The 8,372-nt window shown below is 38.7% G+C and overlaps 1 long non-coding RNA gene across 3 annotated transcripts; it reads right to left on the reverse strand.

Annotated features, from left to right (window-relative positions):
- Positions 1-5,456: 5,456 nt before the first annotated feature.
- On the reverse strand, positions 5,457-8,372 carry LOC129425911 (uncharacterized). 3 transcript variants are annotated; one of them, XR_012372827.1, is made up of 5 exons: positions 7,854-8,372; positions 7,022-7,092; positions 6,763-6,934; positions 6,161-6,672; positions 5,457-6,068 (listed from the first exon to the last, which is right to left on the reverse strand). It is a non-coding gene; the product is annotated as an uncharacterized lncRNA (long non-coding RNA). The 3 variants fall into 3 exon arrangements; XR_012372828.1 differs by lacking the exon at positions 7,854-8,372 and having other exon boundaries at positions 6,161-6,383; positions 6,454-6,672; positions 7,022-7,159; XR_012372826.1 differs by lacking the exon at positions 7,854-8,372 and having other exon boundaries at positions 7,022-7,159.

The raw sequence follows: 8,372 nt of genomic DNA on the forward strand, positions 1-8,372 counted from the left end.
ATCCTGAAGACTTCTCAGTTTTTCAAAATAAAAGTAAGTCGAGTTTATAGAGTAAGTAGATCCTGTCAGGTCAAAAGTAACACTTGTTAGTTTTGTCCCGCTGCTAATACTGTGTATAATATGGTAAAAAATTGATATTATTCTAATTTGATTTAATTTTATTTTCATAGTGTTCAAACTATTGAATTTTTTTTTTAGTCTCAGCAATTTAAGTTTGTACTGTTGGTTGCTTTTGAAACATTTGATAAAACTGAAATTTAAAATAAAAATGTAATTTAATTATTTTTTACAAAGATAAATTACAAAATAAGTTTGCAGTTACATATTAAAGAGGTCATAGTAATATATATTTAATAAAAACAAGTGTAACACAAAAATCTATCATGTTTTGTTGTGATACTTTTGACCCACCTGTGTGTTACTTTCGTCCCTGCTGTCAAGGTCAAAAGTAACAATTCACTACTCTTGTTTAAAGTGAAATTATACAGAAGTCGTTTTACATTTGTTCAAAATTCCAGCTGGTTTTGATAGACCACATTTGTGAGTTATTGACCACAACAAAAATATATCTCTGTCTAAAACATTAACTTTTAAAATTAAGTTTTTCTGAAAATGGCCCCTGCTCACCCCTATTTATGTTAAGTGAAGTCAAGAAAGACTTATATATATATATATTTTTTAGTTTTTTAAAACACAACAGTTCAACTTAAAATGTCAGGAGATACATTGTTGACGTTACTGTTAAAAATGCACTTCCAATAAAGTGAGTGTTGGCAAAACCGGTTGTCATTTTTAATGTTGAGGCAGTGGGGGTGTTGGCAGCTACTGGAATGTAACTAACAAAGTAACTTGTAATCTAACTTAGTTACTTTTAAAATCAAGTAATCTGTAAAGTAACTTAGTTACTTTTTAAAGGAGTAATCAGTAATCAGATTACTTTTTCAAAGTAACTGTGGCATCACTGATTGAGAGTACAAATCTTATTGTGAAGTGTCTTAAAATGACCATTTATATTGCTGTACAATGCCTCTTGATGTGCATATCGTCCGCGGGAAGACGCGCTGATTACAATCGACACGCTAATGTTGTGATCAATATAATAGCATACGTTTTTTGAAGGGTTACGAATCAAAACAACTCACCCATCGCGTAAAACACAAGCAGGATCAGAATCTCACAATACCTTTGATGTGCATATCGTCCGCGGAAAGACGCGCTGATTACAGTAATGTTGTCATCAATATAATAGCATAGGCTACGTTTTTTGAAATGTTACGAATCAAAACAACTCACCCATCGCGTAAAACACAAGCAGGATCAGAATCTCGGTCTAGTTAAATGTTGTCGTGAAGCTCTCTCCATCCAGATAATGCAACAACAAATCGATCCTCTCTCGTTTTGTTCCAAACTCTTCTTGGGTCGTTTGGTAGGGATGGCTCCCGCAAAACTGACGTTTCGACACTGTGTCGAGATCCCGAAGCGTAAATGTTTCGAAACACTGCTCCGAAATGTGATTCGAAACACCCATGTCACGTGATGAAGTGACACAAGTATTTCGAAAGGTGGCGTACCTGTCGAATCTGCGTCGAATCTTAATATGACAGGGTAGGAAAAAAATCTGACAATACCTCATAGTTGCGTTTTTGGCAAGATCAAATACTATAAATTACTGAAAAGAAGTAATTTTTCCTCATATGTAACACTTACAAAAAAATGCATGCCAGCAAAAGTGTCCCTTGTGTGTTTTCAAAGGCTGGAGAAATTATATGTAAAAGAAGCTGGTTGAGTTTATCAACACAGAACAATTTATATATTTGAATAAAGATCTTTATATGTAAACAATGTGGCATATTATGGCTTGATATATTTTATGAATCTCTTATTATTTATTTGGTATATCTCTACTCCATTTTTTTTTATTAAATAGACCCGAATAGCCTATAGTTATCAACAATTGTGAGCCTAAAAGCTCATGTAGTTGTCAAACAGATGTTAAAACAACAACAAAAAGCATTTTATTATGATGACGTAGCGCATGCATTTCCCTGGTTCGATCCTAAGATCTACGCATGAGAGTCGAGAGCACTATCCACTCTCCCATCCTATCGCTTATGTGTCAATCAAACAACGTGTGGGATACAATTTGTCAGCGCTCATCTACGTTGTAAAATCTTGTCAAGGCTGCTTCATGTAAAGACATGCAAACGACCGCTAGGTGTCACTGTGGAGGCGGTTTCGGATTGACGTTTCGAAGCCTCGAAACATACGGCACAATTGATTCAACTGTTTCAGTGTTTCACGAAGTCTCGCTCTGCCCACCACTATCGTTTGGTTGGCCCGTACGCTAACAGGAGCTGACACAACCAGCGGCAGATGGTAAAGAGTTATCCATAAGTCCATAAGCAAGCGCGTAGTTCCGCATTGTCCACGACACTGGCTGTGTCCGAAAACTCAAGGCAGTGAGGACTGTGAGGACTTGTTGCCTCGCTGCCTCATGAGAAAAAGACTTTGGCCTCGGAGGCCTGAAGGCCGCTCAGAGAAAGGCTTTCCGACGCACTTCAAAGGCAGCGTGTTTGAAATATAAACAGAGAGCGCCTTTGTGATAGGCTTGCCGCGATGGTCGGTGAAACGGTGATAACCGGTGCTTCAGCCTCTCACCGGTTAGATCACTTGCCCACCGCGACACCGTCTTTCACCGTCGTTTTGATATTTTAGTGTAATTAAATCATTTAGTTTCGTTAGAGAGAGCAAACGCTTACAACTGAGTGTGTATGGTGACAGCGCAGCTGAACGCACGTCACGTCACAGAGCAGCAGGTGTCAGATTTCATTTATTCCTGTCAGAGTGTGCGAGGCAAGCTGACTGACTAGATGATGACAGAAGCCGCGTGCTTACTCGTTGTTGTTATAATATACATATATGATGTTTAATATAACCGAGATCGTTTTGTTCTTGTGTTTTTCATCAAGAAAAATAATAAACCCATCATTCAAGCAGCGCTATATGGAGAAGTAGCCGGTTGCTCTGCTTGGGACTGGCGGGTTCTGTGAGAATTACCTGCACACATTGACTCAAGCACTTAATTAAACCAGCTGTTGCGCTCGCATTGCACGCAAATTCATTCGCGATTTAACGCAGCGTACGCAAGCACTGCATTTAAACAGTTGCGTAATTCAAAAGTGAAATAAAATGTGCACGTCTGCATGCGCATTTATAAGCCCCTCCCACACGGTGAAACCGGGATTACCGGGTTTGTCACGCGCCGATTAACCGGTGGGGAAATTCTGTCACCGCAGCAACCCTACTTTGTGATAACTAATCACATTTGAAAACTACAATACTAATTTCTCGCTAGAAATGCAATTAAAATGTGTAAAATGTGAAAATATACGTTTATTTACACTAAATTTGTGCTCCAGTCGCTTCCTTGGCCGCCATTTTATTTTTTCGAGCTCGACCACCAGTGTTGTCATGTGGGTTACGTCAGTAAAGGCGGTGACAAAGGGTCACATGGATATTAACCTCAGTGACAGGAGACTGCAATGCCCCGTGTCAATGTTTTGAATGGAAATTTTCTCACGATTTACAAGTAGTTGAAAACATTACAGATATTGATAGTAATCAGCTGGACAAAATATATAACACTGGCCTAGTGGTTTTTGGACATTTTACTGCAAATATCTTACAAATTGCACCATAACCTCATATACAGTCGGCTATTTGGTATTTGGTGCATTTGACTTCATGCGGAACTGCGCGATCCGATCATCATATGAAATCAAATTTTCACGGCGCAAAAGTGACTGTAAAGCAGACGGGTGTATTCATGTGGTTCAACAACAGCCAGAAGAATGACATCAGAGTACCGCGAGAGCGATCAGGGAAATCACACGGAGAAGTCTGCTTTCTAATCGCTCTCACGGTACTTTGACATCACCAAGCGGTCTGCGTAGCGCCAAATGAAATTCAATCTGCTTGCAGTCTGCAGCTCACACGACACAACAGTCCCTGAACAAGTGAACGAGTGGAGCATAGCTACGAAACATAACAAAATCCTGAGAGTTAACTACGCACATATGATTATGTCAACATTTAAATCATCAGTCCAGGGGCCTATTGCACAAAACTAGGATAAGGGATTAAGCCGGGATATCTTGGTGATCCTGGCTCAACTGATCCATGATCCGGTTGCACTAAAGCTGGATAGGGGGCATGAGGATATATTATGGTATAAATTACCATGGAGATCTATTCTGTGGAGCTAGCCTGCTCCAGACCAGGCTAAATTCCAGGATCTATTTAATCTCGTCCCTTATGTCAGTCAGCAGTCACCACAAACAGAAAACCAATAGTTATTTCACTGCCCAATATACATTCTTATCGCATATAACCAGTGTTGGGGAAAGTTACTTTTAAAAGTAATGCATTACAATATTAAGTTACTCCCAAAAAAAGTAACTAATTGCATTACTTAGTTACTTTTCATGGAAAGTAATGCTTACGTTACTTTTAGTTACTTTTGCGTTACTTTTTCGTGGCTAAAGCTTGATCTCTTTCAGGCCTTGCAGGTGTTTTTATGACTGAAAAGTTCTGCATTCAGAAATTGCATATTTCATCACAAAAATGTTTAGCTCTGGCCTGCCATCTCAGTTTCTGACTCAAACTGTTTCCACACAGGCACAGAGAGTGCATACGTTTAGTTTAATTCAGTACATATTTTTTAATCAAATTAATTAAACTAAAAAAGTAACTGGAGTTACTTTTTTGAAAAAGTAACTCAAATATTAATGTGTACATTTAAAAAGTAATGCGTTACTTTACTCGTTACTCCAGAAAAGTAATATTATTACGTAACTCAAGTTACTTGTAATGCGTTACCCCCAACACTGCATATAACTAGACCCACTGTCAATTTTTTATGTTTATGATTATTAATTTCAATAATTTTTGATAAATTATGATTTTTAGACAATGTTGCTATCATTAGATAATTTACAGTTTCCAATAGACTATAAGGCTATATATAAAATGATAGAACATTAGGGCCACAGAGGGAAAAAAAAATCACAGACAGAGAATGAAGTTGTAATATTGTAACTTGTTGTTTTAGAGGAGGACAGTTGTTGCAATAACAGTTTTGGGGCATTTCGTGGAATTGTACTTCAGTATGGTTTCAGAAACAAGGACATACTTAATATTTTGGTACATCAGCATCAAATTGTTATAAGTATCAGGACTGTAAAAACAATATGCATCTTTACACAGAAAGAACCAGCCTCAAATGTATGACTTTCTCCTTTACTCGGTGTGGCCCTTATACTCTGTCATATAAAATACACATTCCATATCAATATAAAAGCACAAAGTGTAACATTATGTTCCTTTATTAAATAAGGACAAAACAAAGCAGGTAAACCATCAGCTCCTTTCCAAACTTAAATCACACACTCTACAAGATGGAAAGCACAGAATCAAAGCATATTATACAACCAAAGGAAAAATACACATTCAAAGGTATGTTTATAACACACCCTGCATGTCTGCACACTGAAATAAATGCAGGACAAATCCATACACATTAACTGAACAGACAATTTCAGAAAACTGAAAACAAGACAATTAATGGATGCAGTAGCCTCCCTGCAAGCTTGTATTACAAACACACACAGTATACAGCACAAACATCAAGAGAGGCCAAATCAATAAAAAAAGCACACATACTAACTAAAATAATTCAACACATATTGGTCCCTCAGCAGCCCACCACTGTTGTCATCAGGGAAGATTTTCGGATTGTCCCAGTCCATGGCTGGCGGCACTCTGGGTGCCCTCTCCTTCCTCAGGCAGGCCAAATTGTGGAGGACAGCACAAGCCACAGTAAAGTCACATGCCCTCACAGGGCTGACCCTTAATTTGTGAAGGCAGGAGGTCAAAGGTCATTTCAACACTGGTCCTGGCATGGGGATAGTTGTAGGCCTGCTGTGCTACCTGGGGGTCTGTGAAAGGTGTCAGGAAAAAAGGCTGGCAGCCATACCCCCTGTCTCCCAGCAATACACCAGAGAATTCACCTGTCGACACAAAATCTCATCATTACTACCTGATATTCTTGACACAGACATTATGTAAAAAGTGCTTTTTTAATAGGGGTTGTGTGGCTTACCTTATGATAGGCGCTGATAGATTTCAGAGGTCTGAAAGATTCTGGAGTCATGGACTGAGCCAGGCCATTTTGGCAGGGTTTAATGGAAAAGATCAAAAAGTTATGTTCACCTGAACATTAATGCTGTAAAAAGATTTCATATTTACAAAATCTGCCTCATGGGCACCTGAGGGGGCTTTTTGCCTTATGTGTGTGCAGTCCAGTGCACCAATGACACTGGGTCCTGTAAAAGAAATGAGATTTTGTGATGGCTCCAAATGACTACTTTTACTTTCACAAGTTTGACATGATACCTTATGCCTTCTGGAATCCCGAGAGATGGTCTCATCATCATTGCCGTTATGTGCTGATGAAATGGGGCCTTGACCCTATCACATTTAATCTGATTCATATTGAAGCTAGTAGACAAGACATGCCAGGCCTACAGTATGCCTTTGATGGAGTACTCGCTGGATCAGCATCGTCTGGTGCTCGTGCTGGTGGCTCTAACAGTAACACAGTGCTGCCAGACACTGCAAGGCAATATGCAAACCAAAGTCAGACAGTCCAAATAGATTCAATATGAATGTGATTGTGTCCCATGTAGAGATGGAAGAACGTACCTTGTTTGAAGCGGGTGGCATCTTGGGAGGGACCTATGCTTGTCTCTTTTCCCCCAGGGATCCCCTCCAACAGGCCTGCCTTTATTTAGCTTCAAAGCTGGCCTCTGCTGGGTGAGGTCAGCTTTTGGTGACCCACCACCCGTGCCTTGTCTCTGTGTATTCTTTTTCACTGCTAAAACAGTACAGACAATCTGTAAGCAGGCACCTTCTGGGTACAGTCTATGCTTGTGCATTATTAAATATTAGTCAGGGCCCTTACCATTCTGCAGAATGTTCTTGTATTTGATTTTAACCTGCTGCCATGTCCGTTTTGGCCCGGTCATGTTTAATCTACATCACACACAAAAAAGAGAGACTTTCTTTATCACACAAGAACATTCAATAGAGTCACACTGCAAAAAAATGACTTACTTCGTACTTTTGTCCTGTTTTCAGCAAGAACATCAAAAAATTCCTAAATTAAGATGCATTTTCTTGATGAGCAAAATATAGGAAAATAAGCACAAAAAATCTGCCAATGGAATAAGAAAAATAGTTTTGAATTAAGTTTTTATGAAAAAGTAAACTTATTTCAAGAAAACTTTAATACATCTTAATTTGGGAATTTTTATATTTTTGCTGAAAGCAAGACAGAAACGCGAAGTAAGTTGTTTTTGCAGTGCAATGAGCAAGTGACCTTGGGTCCTTTGAAAGGCGCTTTATAAATTAAAGTGATTATTATTAATAGCTCATCTATTTATTCAATTCAATTTTATTTATAAAGCGCTTTTCACAATTGTTTCAAAGCAGCTTTACATTAATAAAAGCATAAAAAAAGAAGAAGAAAAAAAAAAACGGTGGACAACATAAGCAGCAGAGTAAGTTAACGTTACATAATGAGCGTAATAATGTTTCATAGTAATTTATTGAAGCCTTATCCAGTGTGATGGAGTTTCTTTAAACAATTTCACTTATATTTGCAGTCCATTTCAATAAAAAATTAACTGTTTCATAATAAGAGTACAATTGCGTTTTTGGAGATGTGAATTAAATATTTTAATTGTAATTGTGATGTTTCAGCGGAGCGGGGAGTGTAATTGTGCACTACTTACACATTCAGGCGGTCTGAAATACTTTTCCACACCTTTTCTCTTTGCTTTATCACTGTGGCAGTGGTGCCTTTCTTCTTAATTATGTACTTTACCTCCTCGTATGGATTTGCGCCTCTGACGGGGAAAAGAACGCCGCTCTAGTTGCCATGGTGAATCGGTGAATCTGTGATCAGTGGTGGGGTCTATTTGAGTGAGCCGTGAACGTGCACCTATCGAGGATTGGTTTCACCTGGCTTGATGAATCCGTGCCTGATGATCCTGGCTTGGTCTTTGTGCAACCAATTAAGCGTGGACACACTTGTTTTGGCTTCATTGAGCTGAGCTCAGTCATTTATCCTCGATATCTTAATTCTACTTTTGTGCAACAGGCCCCAGTTTATTACTTCATCTGGGGCCTGTTCTTTGTACGTCGCTTACTACATCCGAGATCAAATGAGACATCTGAGATGTTTAGTTCCCACTAATTATGATCTCGCTTATCCGGTTCTTTGAACACCACTACTGTTGATGATTAGTATG

Source organism: Misgurnus anguillicaudatus, chromosome 13 (genome assembly GCF_027580225.2).
Source record: "Misgurnus anguillicaudatus chromosome 13, ASM2758022v2, whole genome shotgun sequence".
In the NCBI taxonomy this organism is placed as follows: Eukaryota; Metazoa; Chordata; class Actinopteri; order Cypriniformes; family Cobitidae; genus Misgurnus; species Misgurnus anguillicaudatus.